The following is a 19696-nucleotide window of genomic DNA, read 5'->3' as shown; positions in this document are numbered from 1 at the left end:
TCTGGTTGAGGTGTGTTAAGTCAGTCAGGGTCTGTGTCTCGGGTTCATCTCAAGCCAAATAGATCCCAACTGTAATTTCCATCAGCACTCCATTTTATTTCCGATTTGTTGACAACTGTGAGGACGTGGAACCGAAAGAGCAATCTCTGGTCCTTTTGAAGTTTTGTTTACCACTGTTACACTCATTGTCAAGTTTCCAGAGGAGACGATCAGCAAAGCACACAAGGGTTCAACCTTCAGATTTATGATGAATGAATATTTTCTTTAAATATTGTTAGGGCTCGCTGGTAGAGAGAAGAGAGAGCTGTTGTTGGTAAAGCGTTCAGCATGCAGTCGTGTAAAGTAATTCAATTTCCACATGGTTTGTTCTTTACTGATATCCGTGTGTGCTGGACCTGCAGCCGTCCCCGCAGGCATAGTGTTTCTGATTTAATATAAAGAGCACACATTTATCTGCCGATTTGTTCACCAGGATATTTCCAAGGCTGTTTGAAACAAAAGTAAGTTGTGTTTTGTAGAACTGTGAAAAACGGAAACAAAGCAGTTTAGTAACAAACACAGACAGACAGATTTGTTTCTATTTCCCGGTGGGGATTCCTACAGTGTATATGTTTCTACTATACTTTACAGTATAGTCCATCCACTACCCCTATCCCTAACCCTTACAGGAAAAAAAATCAATATTCAAAAAATCAAAATATATAATTCTTTCACACAATTACTCAATTTTGGTTCCCACGGTGACACAAGTCCCCTAAAAATGTTTCGCTTTGACATCTGTAAACACAGCACATCACTAGTCATAAACAGGACATCACTAGTCTTCCACCGGACATCACACTTTCACATCAAGCCATGTCTCACACTGCTCTTCTGAGATCTTGATCTGCTTTTTTCCACTCTCTTCCACAGTTTGGTGGCTATTCTGTGTTTTTTAACGATAACTTTGACACCAAGGATTTTCCATTGGTTTTCAATCAGGTTCAGATCAAGAAATTGCTTTACTTCTTTTGCTATGTGTCGTATACAAACCTAAATGGTAACCTGCATTTAAACCCCCAGTCTAAGTGTACAGTACCACATTGTGAGGAGGCATTCACCATCATTATGCCATGCCCCTTACCTGGTACTGGCTTTTGTTCACACAAGGCATGTTCTAAAATTGATCCTGGCAGTGTTACTATCAGAACCATGCCACGATCAATACCGAAATCACTCCCAGAACATGTTTTGTTCATACGGAGGACATTCCGTCAATTTTCCTGAATCAACACTTTGTGTGGAAAAGATTTCAGTGCCCTCAAAATCCTGTTTGAATGTGAAAGCTTGGATTACACAATTGACCTTTAAAGGGAAAGTCCACAGATGCTGCCTTCAAAACACCTCTGAATCGTTTTCTATAAAAAGAACTCAGGTCATGTTAAATTCAGCCAATTTCCAAATCTTTTAGGAGGAGCTTAGCATAGAGCATTGAATTATATTAATCCATTAGAATCTCTCTGAAAAATTAACTCAAGTTTTGATAATTTTCCTACTGTATTTAAAGCCCGACTCTTCTGCAGTTAGACTGTATACTAAGACTGACAGATGATGAAAAGTTGCTATTTTCTAGGCCAGTATGGCTAGAAATTATACTCTCATTCTGCTATACTAATCCAGCAACTGTGCTGCAGTGGGGTGGTACCAAAAGGTACAATTTTATACTTAAGTGTACAAAAGTGTAGGGAACCAAAATTTACCTTTAAAGGTACACAAGCAACCCAGGCTCATTCTGATTACATACCCCTATAAAAATTTTATGGAGAGAGCAAAATAAGTTACAATAAATCCGCTGTGTACGCTTTTTTTAGATCACAAATTTCTCTTGAGAGTGCCATTTACACCTGCTGTTCTCGCATAATTTAACCAGAGGCTGTTGTCGACTAACTGATTTACTGACTGACCAACCGACTGATCCTCCTACCCCACCCTCCCCCTTCCTTAAACCCAACCAATAGTATTTTAAAAAGCACTGATTGACCCGCTCACCCACTTCCCTAAATCCAACCGCAGTGTTTTGAAAAGCAATCTATAAAAAGAAAAGCCCGCTGATGTTTACCACATTGTTAGACTTTACCACATTCTCACACTGTTATTTACTTGTTTATTTTATTTTTTAGCTTTCATTTTTGCCTTACCTGCTTTCTGAAACCTGTGCATTACTGTGAATTTATGTTTGTATTCACAGCTATGAAGAGTCTCGGCACTATTCATATATTATTACTAAGATTTATACTATATATGTTTCATTAATATTGTCCCAGTAGCGGTGGTGAAAGTGTCTGTGTGTAAATTGCATGGTCATGAGTGCTTTCACCTCTGTTTCACCACTGTGCACATATGTTTTCAACCCAGGCTCATTCTGGAAACGTAGCCCCGCGGACGTTTTTGGAGACCGCAAAAAGCGCAGTTTTTGTTTTTGCGAATCCGCGAGACTCTGTTGTGCGCTTTTTTTCACGTCTCAAATGCCTCTCACGAGCAACGTTCGCACCCGCACTGTTCTCGTGTAAAGCAGCCAGAGGCCACTGTCAAGCGACTGTCTGACTGACTAACTGAACGATTGACTGGGCGGCCGGCTAATCGCTCTGTTATGAACTCGTTCACTTTATTTTTTGGATTCTGTTTTTGTCTTACCTGATTTCTGGAACTGCTCTTCCCCGGACTCGCACCCGGTCGTCTGCGTCGTCATGGCCGGCTCCCCTCCATGTCTCCGCTCCTCCGATGTAACACGACGAGCTAACCGGACAAACTGGTTGTGGCGGGAAAGCCCTCGACACGGAGGTGAGCTGTCAGCCAGCAAGCTCGAAAAGGTGCTGCGTCACACTGTCCTGTATCGTTTGCTTGAAAAAATTAAACGCAGCCATGCGTATCTCCGGCCACGTAAATTGCGGTCTCCAGAAATGTCTACGTTTTCAGGATGAGCTTGGGTTGTATGTTTTAAAGAAGTCATAGTGAGAGCTCAGAAAAGAAATCTTCACAAGAAATCTGAGAAAAACTCAAACAACCAATCACATGTCCAATACATCCATAAAAACATTCTTCATACCTTATGATGAGATTTGCTTTGATTTCTAGCCCAGGCTGCTTGGAAATCTAAAAGGTAGATGCAAAACAAGCCCTGTGGTGTTTGACCTTTGGGACAGATTCAGCTCAGTGAAGTTCTGCTGGGCTCCAGTAACTCTGTGCAATGTGTGAGGGAGGGTGTTGATCAGGAAAGCAGCAGTCCTCCCCTGGTGCCACCACTGTCCTGGCATGACACTTAGTGTCTTTATGTGGTTAATTAGGGAAACTGAGCCAAGGTCTGAGTTGGGGATCTGTTCTGTCTGGAAAGGGAGAGGTAGAAAATATTTACTTGAATGGTCTTCTTAGGTTTTCATTAAACGTGCCACCTAAGACCCTCTAGCCATTACACTGCCATGCCAACCTTGAATGGGAGGAGTCCGGAAGAGCTCAAGCTGTGGTTGAGGCATAACCTTAGTTCAAAGAATTAGCCAAGGTTTTCAATCATATTTTATTGTTATAGCCCCCTTTAGACATTCTGTTCACAGTTATAACTTTTCAACTACATGTCTACTTCCATTTAGGCTGCACCCTTATAGCAATGAGAATGATTTGTCGAAATTATTTTCAACGTTTTTGCAATAACTTAAATGTGTTGTGTAGATGGGGCTTTATAGTATTAGTTGACTATTTGAAGCCTGCTTAAGGAGTCTTTTCAGTGGCATGACCCTTACTGTTTGAGTGACATGTTGCAATGAATGGCTTTGTGAGATTTCCTGACAAATTGGTCCTATTGTTTTCTTCAACATGGCCTCGTAGACCCTCTTACAGTACAAACAGGAAAGGGGATAACATCCTTCCTCATTCTTGCAAATGTGGGCACCAACAATTCATTTAAAAAAAAAAATATCCGCTGTCCACAAATGCAATGTTTGGATTCCAGTACATCTTTGGATTTATGTGTAGAAGGTCACCATCATCTAGCAGGGAAAATAAGCCTTAAAGCAAGTAAAGGATGTTCTAAGCCTTAAAGCAAGTAAAGGATGTTCTAGGATGACAGTGAATGTGAATGTATGGCAACAGGACATAGGACTAAAATAGTTATTGAAGTGGAATCTTTTGGCTAATGTCCAAATACACTCTTAAGGTGAAGACACATTATTGTTTGCATCATGTGCTCTTAGATTTCTACACAAGGATTCACAGCTGAACATATTGTTGAAGCTTACAAGCATTACAACCATTATCAGTCTAAATAGCTAAGGGCCAGTCTTGCTGTGATTGCCAAATCTAGAATCACTTTAATATTTTAAAGTACTTTTAATAATACAATAAAACAAAAACTGCAGATTAACCTAACCTTTAGCTGTACAACCCTTACCTAATCAAGGTCTTTCTTCAGGATTACTAGAAAAGTAAGGGCAAGTGAGTTTGATCAGGGCTGAAGCCAGTCTTTGCAGGACAGTGGATCTTGAGGAAAGCGTTGATGAGTGGATGAATCAATACTCAAAATGGGGCTCTCACAATTTAGCTGATTTCATTTATGACACAGCATTCCCTTCATTTAACATTTAATTCATGATTAAAGCATGACAAAAAGTTTCAAGCAGTTTCCTTGACTTGCGGGATGCCCACATGTCAATCCGGCGAAATATCTAAAGCAGCCATTCTCAGATCTGGTCCTTACAACCCCCTACTATGCATAGTCCCTCGCTATTCCCTTCCTCCTACTAGACCCTCCAGGAACTGAATTTGACACCCCTGATGCATGGGATGTCCATCTCCTGGAAGACCAAGGTCTTGCAGAGTTTTGCTTCAACCAGCTCCACAACATTTGTTTGGACCTTCTTTATCTGGTTGAGGTGTATTCAATTTAGGTTTTCTTTCTTTTGCTTCAGAGGGTTTGTTCCATGCAATCGTAAGTGCCCTTTGAAGTGGACATCACAAGATATTCTGCCATGATTCCAGTTTAAAAGCATGTTCAATTCAAAGGGGAACAGACATGACTTCTATGCTAATTGCATTGTCATGGTTAAATAACCCTATATGAGGTACCTAACCAGTGCACTTACTATGCTATGTTGATAACATGTCCATCTGAACATAGTTCCTCCTTGGAGCTTTCTTATAACAAGCTGGCTATCAAAATCAGGTGTAAGAGAGACAAGCGAGACATGCGATTGGGAGTCATGAGGACTGGAATTAATCTAAAGGCACAGGTCTCAAACTTAGTTTCTGAAGGGCCACAGCCCTGCGGTTTATGTTTAATCCAAATTTTAGTAAACTGACCTGATCAAACTTATTAAATCCTTCAGGCTTGTTAAAAACCTACAGGTAAATGTGATGGAGCTCTGCAGGGTTGTGGCCTTCCAGGAACTGAGATTGACACCTCTGATTCATGGGATGTCCAAACTTGCTCCTGGAAAAACCAATGTCTTGCAGAGTTTAGCTCTGCCACACTTGTTTGAACCTTGATTAGCTCGTTCAGGCGTATTTAATTTGGGTTTAAAATTAAACTTTGCAGCACTGTTGGCCTAGAGCAGGGTGACCGACCCTGTTCCTGTAGATCTACTTCCCTGCAGATTTCAGTTGACACCCATATCAAACACACCTGCCTGTAATTATCAAGTGGTGTTTAGGTTCTAATGAAATGGTTCAGGTGTGTTTGATCAGGGTTGGAGCTGACCTATGCAGACAGGTATATCTACAGGAACAGAGTTGAGCACTCTTGGCCTAAAGGAACATATTCTGCTAATATATTGATGTTATTCTGGCAGCATGAGGAAAACGAAGACAATATTACATATTCAGTTGTGGCTAACACAGTATCAGCTTTTTTAAAAGTATTGATATGCCCCCCCCCCTGCACAAACACACACACATCATAAGGACAAAAGGGTACCCCAATGTTAGCCAACTAGTCCATACAACTGTACCTCATGCTGCTGTTTTTTCTTACAGTGTATATAGAGACATTGCACCAGTTCTAGTTAACACATACATGCATACACAGTGTATTATATAAAAAAAATGTATTTATATCTGATTTTCTCAGATTAAGCATTGTCACAGCACACAAAAATTACACATATTTAGTAATGTTTGTCATGGCACACAATTCTAAACAGTGAAATTACATTCTAAATTGTCATATCCATCATTTTCAGCTCAGTGAACCATGTGTATTATCTATAAATATATGCATGAATTATAAAACCTCAGCATTCATCATGCCAAATGAATATGACTCATTTTATCAAATGAGCTCAAATCTGATTAAGTAGTAGTTAATTTACCCTCTACTATATTGTCTTTCCCACCAATTCCCCCAGTCTCCATTTCCTGTTTGAGATAATAAGTTTGTCTTCTGACATTTGGGAGAGTGTCTCTGACAAGCTATAGTATGCTAGAAACATTTATTTTAAATGAAAGTCAACAATTTCCATAGACTAGCAGAATGATTTCCGCCTATACCACAGTCCGTCAAAAAATAGTGACCCCGGAGTTCACACTAAATACATTAAAGTAGCGGATATTTTCTGTAATATCTTTCACAGGACACTGTTCTTCAATCCAAGCTGACTATTAGGAAGGCCACACAGATATAATCACTTGTTTTTAGATCCGTGAACCTGGAATTTGGTCTCTAATTGCCTTTCATGTTGGTTTATGGGTCGTAACACTTGGCTTGATATGAGCCATCCGAAGCCAACGCATCTCTATCACAGCTACACGATCCAATAAAACATTCGGGTTACTTTCTGCTGCAGATAAAATGTCAGGCAGCAGCAGCTAAGCTAACAACCTCTTATGTGCCCTTTGTGAAGGCGGCTGTAAATATTTTCAGAACCTTGGCGGCTGGAAAAGTACTGAGCAAAAACTGTCCTTAGTCCATAACATGACACATAAAAGTCAGCGTGGAAGATTCCCAAAGATACTACCACAGAATTACTGCTACATAATTTCTGGCACTAAAGAGAAAGCTTTTAAATAATGATGATAGCATATAATAATTGTTTTTTCATATTTAATACCACTGAAACAAAATGTTATATATGTAAATATCAATCGGAAGTTGAAGGATTGCTCCACTTTTTTAAAAACTTTTTCTTCTAAGAATTTAAACTTAGCTCAAGATTTATACAAAGCTTGTTTGGCATGCTGCAGAGGAGAGAGCCCTGTGCCCAAGTGATCCTCGGGCTCAGGGCTCCCACCCTTTCACAGGGCGTGGAGAGATTGAGCTCAGGTCGATCTCAAAACTCCCCCACTGCTAAGGCTAAGGTGAACTTCCTGAGAGAAAGACATTTATAAGATTTAGGCTTATTTTATCTATAATATAGTGCATATTCGGACAGTGGAAGGAAAACGGGGAACCCGGGGGAAACCCACTCGGACACGGGGAGAACATACAACTCCACACAGAAATATCAGATGGCCCAGCAAAGACCCAGCACCATTGGTATTCTTGCTGTGAGGCAACAGTGCTGGTCACTGGGCCACCATGCCGCCCATTCTAGATAAAGGTGAAAGAAGGGTTTTCTCCAGATGAAGATAGTTGTGGGAAATGAGGATATGTTTATAGTGACTTGGGATCCTTTGATTGGAGGATCGTGATTAGCTTATGTGGGCCTGCTGTGTCAATCATGAGCACGTACTCTTCTCGAAATTTAAAAAAAAAATAGGCTCAGAACTAAATAGTTTTACCATTTTTGCCTGATCTCTGGGTTTGGTGGGGTCATGTTTAGCCTAGCTTAGCATAAATGATCAATTGGAATAGACTATTAGCATTTTGACAACCCAGGCTTATTCAGGAAACTCGCTAAATGCTTTTCTGGAGAGTGCCAAATACAACCCAGGAGCTGTTTTTTGAGGTTTTTGTTTTTACGAATCCACCAGAGGTTGCTGTGTACCCTTTTTCAGATCTCAAATTTCTCTTGCGAGTGCCATTCACGCCTGCTTTTGTTGTGTAAATACACCAGAGGCTGCTGTTGACTGACTTACTGAATGAATGTTTCCTCCTTCCCTAAACCCAACCAATAGTGTTTTCAATAGCACAGATTGACCCGCCCACTCACTTCCCTTAACCAAACTGACAGTTTAAAAAAACAACCCAAAAAAAGAAAAGCCCTCGCCTGATTTTTACCACGTGTTCTAATTTTACCACATTCTCACGCTGTTATTTACGTGTTTATTTTATTTTTTGGCTTTTGTTTTTTTCTTGCCTCCTTTCTGGAACTGTTTTTCGCCAGACTCAAACCTTGTCGTCGTAGTCAACTCCTATCTGCATCTCAATTCTGCCGACATGCATGGCGAGCTAACTGATCAAACTGGTAACAGCGGGAAAGCTGTCCATACGGAGGTAAGCAGTCAGCTGGTAAGTGCAAAAAGAAACGGCATCATACCACCCTGCAGCATTCATTTTAAAAACGAAATTCAGCAATACATATTGCTGGCTACATAATTCATGATCTCCAGAAATGTATATAGGGCTATGTTTTAAATAGGAACATTATCTAAACTCTTCTTTGATTTTTTTGAAGGAGATGCTAATGATTCATGCTAAGCTAAGCTAAACGTGCTCACACTAGACACAATGATCAGCTGAATATTTTGACAAATTGTAAAACTCAACTGTTTACCTTGTAAAATGATCCTATTTGCAAAAAATAAGTAAAAATTGAGTGTTCCTTTAAAAGATTCAACATGAGTTAGTACAGGTTATACGTGTATCACTTAAACAATTCAAATGCTTATGATACTTTCAGTTAGTGAAGAGTTGAGACTGAAAATGTTCAAATGTGCTAACTATGAAGTCATTATAATTTTAAAACAAATTAAAATAACAGAAGTCATTCCATTTACCTGTGTTGGCAAATATTTGAGGAAGTTGCTTATCGAATTTCTGTGTTAAGCAAACTTGTTCTCATTGTTTGACAAACTTACCTCATTGCCGGTTGCTTTTGTTTTATATATCAAGCAAATCCACACCAAACAACATGCAAGAGAGATATGTTTGTATTCAACTACACTCATGAGGTGATTTGAAAAACATTTGTGAAGGTGATAAAAGCAGCCTTCACATCCTAGCAGAGTTTGTCTTGGCTGAGTTTACCCCAAAACACCAGTCTTTATATCAGCCTTTTTTTTCTTTTGGATTGCGAGCCCTGTGTTTAGATTAACCACACAGAAATAGTGTTAGCTGCAACAGAATGATTTTGTGGGGCTAGGTTAAATTTTCTGACAACCTTTATAGCACTCTAATACATTAAAAATAGGATATTTGAGGTTAATATAAAAAAAAAAAAATATATATATATATATATATATATATATATATATATATATATATATATATATATATATATATATATATATATATATATATAAGGTTATTAGACTGTTGCGTTTATGTGTTGTCAATATGCTCATGTTTATATAGGCCTATAGTTGTGTGTGCAAGGTTTGTATATTTAAAACCACCTTCGAGAAACGGGGGTCGTGAGTCACTGCCATTGTTATTTTGCGGGCTGAAATGTTTGGGAACCACTGATCTATAGGAGTAAAAGCATGCAAAGTCATATAAAAATAGAGATAAACTGAATTCAAACTAACATGACAAAACATCCCTCCAATAGCGTAAACAATTCAGCTAACCTGACCTCACAGGGTCAGTCAATCAAGCTTTCCCAAAAACAAGTCCCCCGTGTTCTTCCTCATGTCTAGCAGCTCTGACCTACTCAACAAAAACCTCTGCTTCCCTACTTTGTTTTCCTTTCCTATCCTTCCCCGTCTCGGATGTCACATCTGAGCATCAAGCCCTACAGTTTGTACAGTCAGTACGTCAGAAGGGTTGCATGACGTAACGGCAACATAGTCCAGTCTTTGCACTCGCATCTATTTTTATGTCTTCCTCAGTGGAGTCCCACATTACATTAAGTGGTCTTAACTACTGTGTACTTGCATCAAAAAATAAATACAATTGCAAAACACTTCTGACTCTCTTGAGGTGGGATACGGGTAGGATAAGGGACAGGTTTAGTGATACAGGTAGGTTTGAGGGTGGGTTAAGGCGTAAGGGTTGGTCAACAGTGTAAGTAAAGATGTAATTAATTTAGATGCAATTACATGCAAGTATTTAATCAATCATAAGTACAATGTAAAAGCATGTATTTACATAATAAGTACATTGTATCGATTGATTTCAGTGTAAGTACATATTAGTTAAGGCAACTTTATATAAAGTGGGACCATTTGATCTTGAAGGATGTTGGAAGAACCTGAGACAACCAACTTCCTCTTCATCTCCAATGTCTGAGATTATAGTGATAGTGCTATTAATATATCTTTGGGGGAGGCCAATTAGAGCTGTCACGTTTACTTTTGCATGGGAGGACGGCGGGAAACGACTGACCGCTGAGCCTTGGGTGGGAGGAGGGTTCAGGTTGAGTGGGTGGATGTTGAGGGTGGTGCTCTTAACAAGCAGATACTGTGGAAATACAGACATGAGGCATGTTTTCATCAGTGGGGGGTGGATTGTGTTTGTGTGTGGAAGTGTCAGGCACGTTGACTGTTCCTCATCTTGTTTCTTGCAGTTCAGTAATAGGGCACCCGTCTGCAGTTCATGCCGTTTGGCTCAGACTCTGAAACTGATTTCTTTTCCACTGCTTCAGGTAGGACCTTTTTCTGATTTATTTATGAATGGGATGTAATGTTTAAACATAGTTGATAATCAGTCACAATTTACAACTAGGTTGCATTAGTTAATGCATTTATTAACATAAACTAATCATGAACAATACTTGTACAGTTTTATTATTAATAGTTCAACATTTACTAATGCGTTGTTAAATTCAAAGTTATGCTTGTTAATATTAGTTAATGCACCATGAGTTAACTCAAACTAATGATGAACAACTGTATTTTCATTAACTAAAGTTAACTAAGGGACGAGACCGTGGCGCAGTAGGTAGTGCTGCCGCCTCACAACAAGAAGGTCGCTTAGTTGGCGTTTCTGTGTGGAGTTTGCATGTTCTCCCTGCCTTCGCGTAGGTTTCCTCCGGGTGCTCCGGTTTCCCCCACAGTCCAAAGACATGCGGTACAGGTGAATTGGGTAGGCTAAATTGTCCGTAGTGTATGAGTGTGTGTGTGTGGATGTTTCCCAGAGATGGGTTGCGGCTGGAAGGGCATCCGCTGCGTAAAAACTTGCTGGATAAGTTGGCGGTTCATTCCGCTGTGGCGACCCCGGATTAATAAAGGGACTAAGCCGACAAGAAAATGAATGAATGAAGTTAACTAAAATGAACAAATACTGTAACAAATATATATTGCGCAGTAGTTATCACTGTCACCCCACAGCAAGAAGGTCACTGGTTCGAGTCCCGGCTGGGCCAGTTGGCATTTCTGTGTGGAGTTTGCATGTTCTCCTCGTGTTGGTGTGGGTTTTCTACGGGTGCTCTGGTTTCCCCCACGGTCCCAACATATGCGCTTTAGGTGATGCAATGCAAATAGTACAAATCACAACAGAAATGTGTGAGGGGACCCCAAAAAAAGTGACACACTGCCCACTGCTTCTTGTTTCGAGTCAGTGGTGTTGTCAGAGGTCTTAGTTTTTTTTTTTTTTTTTTGGTTTCAAGAGTTCACTCTTAGCTGATGATTGATTATAAAGCTTGTTTGGCATGCTGTCCCTGGAGAGAGCCCTGCGCTCATAAGATCCTTGAGCCCGGGGCTTCCTCCTGTTTGCAAGGCGAGAGGGGAGTTTGAGCTCAGGTAGATCTGGAGAACTCCCCTGCTGTGGTAGCTAATGAACAGATAGTGATTGCTCTTAAGAGATAACTACTTACTAGGAGCATGTCTATGGTGCCGATTTGGAGTAGTCAATTAACTATTAACTATAGCATGTTTTTGGACGGTGGGAGGAAAACGGGGAACCCGGGGGAAACGCATGTGAGCACAGGGAGAAGGTGTAAACTCTGCACAGAAATGCCGGCTGGCTTGGTGAGGATTAGAACCAGTGACGTTCTTGCTGTGAGGCAACAGTGCTAACCACTGGACAACCGTGTCACCCATCTAGGAAATGAGGAGGAGTAGGGGTGGAGGGAGAGATTCTTTAAAACGAAGATGGCTGTTAGATGGAACTTAGGGTATTTATAGTGGCTTAGGAATCGTCTGATTGGTGAATCATAAATTGAATAATGTGGGGCCGGCTGCAAGCAATCATAAGCACGTGATCCTCTCGAAATTAGTTTATAAATAAACTTCACTTATATACACATCCCAGTGGAATGGTTGATTGTTTGTATATTTTTAGAATAAAGGGACTAAGCCGAAGGAGAATGAATGAGTGAATGAATGAATGAATGAATGAATGAATGAATGAACGAACGAACGAACGAACGAATGAATGAAATAATGAATGAATGAATGAATGAATGAATGAATGAATGAATGAATGAATGAATGAATGAAGATAATTTAAATTTTTGGGAACTATTTCTTTAAATAATACATTGGAGTTGACATCTTTGTGACCTACACTGTAAAAAAGAAAAAGCTGAGTTCCCTAGAATTCCTTCATTTCAAAGTTTTTACAAATTTAAATGAATTAAACATACAATTAAGTTGTCCCCAAAAACAAAACATAAAAAAATGTGTTGTTTCAGCTCCTTTTGAATAAGTATTTTGAATTTGTATTTTGTATTTTTTTTTTTGAGTGAGTGAGTGAGTGAGTGAAGTTGTTATTTAGGTGACCCCATAAGTTCTGTTATTTATAGTATTCATAAAACAGTGGGCACAAAATACCTTCACAGATTATTATTCTGACTGACATTCTGAGCTGTGCCTCTGGTGCTGCTCATATAATTAAAATATCTTTAAAAAGCTCATTTATCTCACTAATTCCATTGAAGAAGTGAAACTTGTATAATGTATACATTCATTTCACACATTTAAAACAAGTAATCTTAGACTGATTACTATGTAGGCCAATGCTTGTTACTTTTTGTTTGTAAAATGTCACAAAATTTGAAATTTTGTTCCTAGTACGGCACTTTCTGAAGTGTTAAATCAGCTCGAGTCATCAACACAATCCCATAAACCACGTGATACAAAATTAATATTTTAGGTAATTTCTTTAAAGGGTGTGTTCTAATTATTAAAGTTTGTCAAGGCAACATAACACCACCAGGAGTCGCTCATACTTCATTAGATTGGTTTATTTATTTAGACATAATGCATATTTATATAGAACACTGCTTAGGGTGCTGTACATCAGTCCATGTAAAACAGTAATATGTTTTCTTTTATATACACAGTACTATATACAGTACACTCTCAGAAGTAAAGGTACAAAATCTGTTACATTGGTTGGTACATTTTCAAAAGGTACATTTTTTTTTGTTCCTAACAGGTCCTTAAATGTGCATATCAATACCAAAACAGCACAAAAGTGTACCCTAAATGTACTAATTTTCACCTGCAGTGGTGGAAAAGTGTACCATTTGAAAGGTTACCACCCCAGTGACAGATTTTGTACCTTTATCTCTAAGTGTGCATCTGTCAGCGTGTCTGTCAATACTGTAAAAATGTACACATAGTAAGTCCTGTCTTGAAGAGGATCTCCGACTGTGTTTAAACCATTTAATGCAGATAATGAGCCAGAACACAATGCTACATCTGTTGATTGTGTTTCTACATATTGTATGGCCTGTAAAATATCCATTATCTCTATTGCAAAAAAATAAAAAGTACAATGATTAGTCAACCTCTTAACAGTCTTACATTTTAAAAAAGGGGATATATAAAGAGATTTTATATATTTATCGCAATTAAACTTCAATACTCAAAACAAAACAAGATTAAAACTAAAAACTCCAGCAGTTAGTTATATATTTAGTTAATTATTAAATTAATAATAATATTATGATATAATAATAATATATAATTCTTATAATAATATTATATATTTTGCAATCTTCAATGCACAACACAAAATCAAGATATCTGAATTGACAAAAAAAAAGTTATCTGTCTTTGCAAATAAACTTAATCTTATGTATACCCTGCTGTAGCATAAGTCCTGGGTTTTTAATGAATCTGTACAGACTGAAGAATTAAACTAGTTTTATTTCTTATATGTGCCACTATGACTTCGCACATAACTTTCCCTAATTTATTTGTGTCATCAGGTAGATCAGGGGTCCTGGATCCTGAAGGGCCGATGTCCTGGAGAGTTTAGCTCCAACCCTAATCAAACACACCTGAACCAGGCAATCAAGCTCTTATACTAGAAACTTCCGGTCAGGTGTGTTGAAGCAAGCTGGAGCTAAACTCAGCAGGACACTGGCTCTTCAGGACCGAGTTTGGACACCCCTGAGGTAGATTCCAACAATGTATTTTGCAGTAGACCTATTTTAAATCCTTAAAACTAATGTATTAAAATACAAACATATATTAAACACATTAACAAATAGCCCTACATTAACAAATAGCCCTACATTACAATATGCTTTACTATTGTATGGTTAAAAAACACAGGGAAAAGTTAATTGGATTATTTTTTTTGAAGGTAAGTGGTTGCAAACAATTTGGGCTGAGTTTAAACAAACAAATTATTATATATATATATAATGTAAGTAATAAGTAATGTTCAAATTATTCATTAAGCCCATAAAATAGAGGAGAGCGGGGCACAAAGTAAAACAGGGTTAAATGTAACACAGAGTTTTAAGGTATTTGCTCAGGATTAACTATGGCATGCTTCCAAGGTTTTCACCACAGTGTCAGACGTCTTTCTGACAATTATTGAAAAAGTTCGGCAAAATTTAGATGAGAAACACAGGAGAAACCATTTTTGCAGCACAAAAGTTTTTTTTTTTTTTATAGTCGAGGTTTCTTTATTTAAATATGAACGTAAAATCTTATATTGCTGTAATTAGCGTCTTCTAGGCTAAAAGATGAAACCATTTTGAAAGATGTAAGAAACACAATGACTGCTAGCCAGTTTTGAAGAAAACACAACACAACGGGTTAGAACACCACAGAGATTAAAAGACACAAAGTCAGGTCATGTAGTGTGAACGGCACAGCGATCTGCTGATGTTTAAAATCCTGTAGTGTGAACTAGGCTTAACAGGGTGTTACAATTACCCACACACTGTTGGACACCAATTAAACCAACAAAATCATTTTTACATTTTGAGTGTAATGTTGGCAACTTTTTACATAAAATAGTTTTTCATTGAAAAAATGCCTTTTTAATAGAAAATAATAATTTTATTGCTAATATCGCATTGTATAATAATGGATAATAATGCAAATAAATCCAAATGTGTTTATCCAGTAGATAAATAAATAAATAAACATACTGTGCTATGTAGAATAAAAAATAAATTAAGCTAATTACTGAGGAAATATAGCTACTACTTAAAGTAAACAGAAATCAAATTAACTGTGTAAAATCTGCCTTTATGCGCATGGGCAACAACTAACCCTCTGTTACAACTTGCCCCACTGGAGGAGTAAGTTGTCACATTTTTACTCCTGGCACTTTTGGCAATACTGCACAGAAACCATAAGCCCGGCGATCATACAACCAGTGCTCATTTGTAGGAGAGGCTTGTGTTTTGTTGGTAAAAAACAAATGGTTTGTCTAACCCCAATACTTTGTTTATTATTTGGCCAAAACTAAAAAATGTTACCTTGTGCCCTGCTCTCCCCTAGTTTTCAACCACTTAGCCTACCTTAAAAATAGTAAATTAAATAAATATTTTTTTTTGTGTACTGTACTTAAAGTTTTATGTGGAAAAAAAATACTGTACTGTACTGTTATTTAGTTTTGTACAATAGCCACAAACCTATGCTCTTAAAATGCTACAAAGAACCACCTTGCTAAATTTTAGAATAGCAGATTTCTGTTAATTTTCTTTATTAAAAAACATGAACATTTCCAAAGCTCACACCAAACCCAATGTTTTATGGTGCTGCAGTTTTACTTTAAGGCTGACTAATATTTGCTGTCCACAACTCCCCAAGGCGGCAGCTCCATCTTTCTGATGAGAACTCTGAACACGATAACAGAAGCTAAACTGCCGTGTTGGGCTTCAGTTTGTGCTCAGCTAAACAAAATGTCCGACAGATGTCCGTGTCTTTCCATCTGCTGTTAATCCAAACAGCCGTTTGCTTTAAAGGCCCAGTCGACAGAAAATGTAAAAAGCCCATCTCCGGCGTCCCAGCGGGAGACCGGAGAACATAATTGTTTTTTTACTGGTCACACTTGTGCTGATGAGGTGAATTTCCACGTGGATCCTCTCTGAAGTGAGAGAAAATCAGACTGAGTGGATCTTTAACTGGATCGTGGATGACTTTAAGTGGTTTGTCTGTGCTTGGCCAGATGGTGGTGCTAATGATACACTCTATAAAATATACCTGAATATTAAAATAGAAGATGCCATTTCCTGCCTCAATGGTTTTTAAATTATGTCAGGAGTTTTCTTGGTAAAGTCTAGATGGGATACAGCTACAGATACTCACATGAACACCAGCTCCACACAATACGTTCAACTTATCTAATCACAAACATTAATAAAATACAATTTAATGGATAATTTGATAAATCATATGAATAATACTCAGTAATTACTGTTTATACATTACTGTGAGGGTCGGGTTTAGGGTTGGGGCAGGGGTAAACGTTAATAAAATATAATGAATGAGTAATTTAATAAATAATATTAAAATAATCTGTATAAGCACTGTTTATACAGTACTGTGAGGGTCGGGTTTAGGGTTGGGGCAGGGGTAAACGTTAATAAAATATAATGAATGAGTAATTTAATAAATAATATGAAAATATTCTGTATAAGCACTGTTTATACAGTACTGTGAGGGTTGAATTTAGGGTTGGGGTAGGGGTAGACATTAATAAAATACAATGAATGAGTAATTTAATAAATAATATGAAAATATTCTGTATAAGCACTGTTTATACATTACTGTTAGGGTTGAGTTTAGGGTTGGGTGTAGGGGTAGACATTAATAAAATACAATTGAATAGGTAATTTAATAAAAAACAATATGAATAAGTAATTACTGTTTAAGCATTACTGTGATGGTTAGGGTTGGGTGGACGTTAATAAAATACAATTTAATGGAGACTTTAATAAATATTATGAAAATTATCTGTATAATTATTTTTTTTACATTACTGTGATGTTAGGGTTGGGGTAGACATTAATAAAATACAATTTAATGGGTAAATTAATAAAAATAATATGAATAATACTCAGCAATTACTGTTTATACTATACTGTGATGTTAGGGTTGGGTTAGACATTAATAAAATACAATTTAATGGGGGAATTTACTAAATAATATAAAAATACTCTGTGTAATTACTGTTTTTACTTTAATGTGATGGTTGGGTTTAGGGTTGGGGTAGATGTTAATAAAATTCAATTATTGGATCATTTAATACATAATTCAACTTCTGGCTGCAACTGCATCCCTTCTAGCAACAACCAGTTTTCTTCTTCTTGAAGATTACATATTACTTTAGAAAAAATAAGAAATTTTCTTAAAGGGCACTCAATGCCTCCGTCTCAGCAGGGTGTTTTCATACCTCTAGTTTAAAAAAGTCAGGAAAGTGGGTGAGTCCAGCTCTGTTTAGGTGGGAGTGTTGAGTAACGAAAGAGGGAAGGGTTTGCATCAAAAGGGGAGTTTCAGTATGTGCACGCACTGATTTTCAGAGGCAAAGCAAACACAGAAACAGGGGAGATAAGACAGTGACTACATTTACATGGACATCAGTAATCAAATTACTTGCCTAGTATGAATAAGATGTCAATGTGTTTACATGAGTTGCTTTTTGAATGTTCTTTTCATGATCCCGTTTTACATGTGAAAGCGCATAAATCGATTAACATCATTGCATTACCACGCTGTCTACATTTCCTCTGGAGTTTCATGTAATTTTGAGTGTTTCATTCTTAATTTGTCAACTTTAACTGTAGTTTGGCAGTTTCATTTTCATTGAGGAGCATTTCATGCATGCCCCCTGTGACAAACAAGATATTAGATGCGAGGAACTGCTGGAGGATTGTAGTTTTAATGGAATTTTTAATCCTGCATGCCGTATGAAAAAAAAAAAAAAAACACCTCTGCACTTCTTGGTAACTTAGATGCACTCAATAGGTGCAAACAAGGAGTTTACATGTTTACATTCGGAGAGCAGCATTTACAGTGGAACTTTCAGTCCATAATATTGTTGTGATAATAACGTACTGTAAACCCAGTAACTAAATCATTTTGACTAAGGTCTGTCTTTAAAAACTGAAAGAGTACTGCTGACCATACTAACTTTGTCATCTGAATAAACACAAACAATAAACTTTGATCCGACACTTACTAAATAATAGAGACAGGACACTCAACACGATCTGGAACCGTGTCTTTTTTAAAAGAAGACAAGTGGCAAATCAGGATTTCACCATTTCCTGATGCGAAAAGTTCTTGAGTAAAAAATGTTCCTTAGAAACATATTTTTATCTCGTGTTAGCAGACCATTGTAATCCACACATGTGTGTCCAGCTGCGCTCTCATCGTGGGGAAATTAAAACAAAACCTTCATTGCGGCACATTTATAAACGCAACACTAACAACCCATGTCTCCTAACAATTCTTCTTCTTTCACTTATTTTAATAACAGTTGGCAACTTAACGTGGAGTCTCTCTGCCGTCTGAACACTGTAACAGGTCAAAACAGTCTTCAAAATATTATGCATATTAATGAAGTTGCACCTCATACCCGACTGTTTCGAACCAAGTCTTTCTCATGAATTAATGCTAAAAACTCAAAGAAATCCAGTCTACACTCTGGACTTTACACAATAATCTAATGGCCACGATGTAGCGATGTAGCGATGTAGTTTCAAAATTTCTTTTCAAATTGTAAGAACGAATTTGCTCAAAATAACGCAAAAACAATCAATTTTCACTTGTTAGTTAAATATATGTGTCCTAATAGTGTTTTTAGCAGCGTGGGACACATATATGACTATCAACATATTTAAAAAATGTGTTTTGGTGTTTCGTGACCCTTTAAGTAATTCTTCTCTCTTTAGTTTTTATTTAAATCCTTAAAGGCAGTTCCTCTGAAAATAAACTAAATTAATAAACTAAACAAAATGAACTTCAAATTCAGTTATAAGCAATTAAAAAAAAGTTTAAATTCAACCAAAAAATCTAATTTCAGTGTAATTCATTTGCATTGTAACCCAAAAGTCTAGCAACAAAGTAAAAAAAAAAAAGAAACTGTACAATGCATGCAGTGATGTAAAGTATGTATTTTACACACAGGAGTGTTATATTTTGATGTTTGATTTGCTAGTTTGATTGGCCATTAGGCTAATTTTGTTTGCCCACTGCACTAGTTTGTTTGTGAAAACCTGGCAACCCTGCCTAAACCCCACCATTTCAGGCACCGTGAGAAAAGAGCTGAGGCTGCAGTAGATATTATAAGAAAGTTAAAGTGTTATTTGGTCTTAGAGGGATGTAAACCTATTGTAGGAGACCAACAAAACAAATGAGGAACCTTTAAAATAGCATAATAGGGGCCTTTTAATGGCATTTGGCTAACTAAAAAGGGCCTATTATTGCAACACCA

At 37.5% G+C, this 19696-nt stretch overlaps 1 protein-coding gene and 1 long non-coding RNA gene across 5 annotated transcripts in view; both read left to right on the top strand.

Annotated features, from left to right (window-relative positions):
- Nucleotides 1-19696, top strand: part of agtr1b (angiotensin II receptor, type 1b) — a 250778-nt gene that overhangs the window by 224089 nt on the left and 6993 nt on the right. The window contains exons 1-2 of one of the 4 annotated variants that reach the window (XM_005162528.6): nt 10442-10546; nt 10632-10709. The exons of 2 other annotated variants lie outside the window; for them this stretch is intronic. The gene's annotated coding sequence lies outside the window, so the exon portion shown is untranslated. Of the gene's footprint in view, nt 1-10441; nt 10547-10631; nt 10710-19696 lie in introns of those variants that run through there. One more of the 4 variants, XM_073941398.1, reaches the window with a different exon arrangement.
- Nucleotides 14916-19328, top strand: LOC141380698 (uncharacterized). Its single transcript, XR_012399374.1, has 3 exons — nt 14916-15062; nt 15161-16720; nt 16945-19328. It is a non-coding gene; the product is annotated as an uncharacterized lncRNA (long non-coding RNA).

The sequence above is a fragment of the Danio rerio genome, chromosome 24, assembly GCF_049306965.1.
Source record: "Danio rerio strain Tuebingen ecotype United States chromosome 24, GRCz12tu, whole genome shotgun sequence".
Taxonomy (NCBI): Eukaryota; Metazoa; Chordata; class Actinopteri; order Cypriniformes; family Danionidae; genus Danio; species Danio rerio.
The sequence above is the reverse complement of the archived record's forward strand: the minus strand, read 5'-3'. Positions and strand labels throughout refer to the sequence as shown.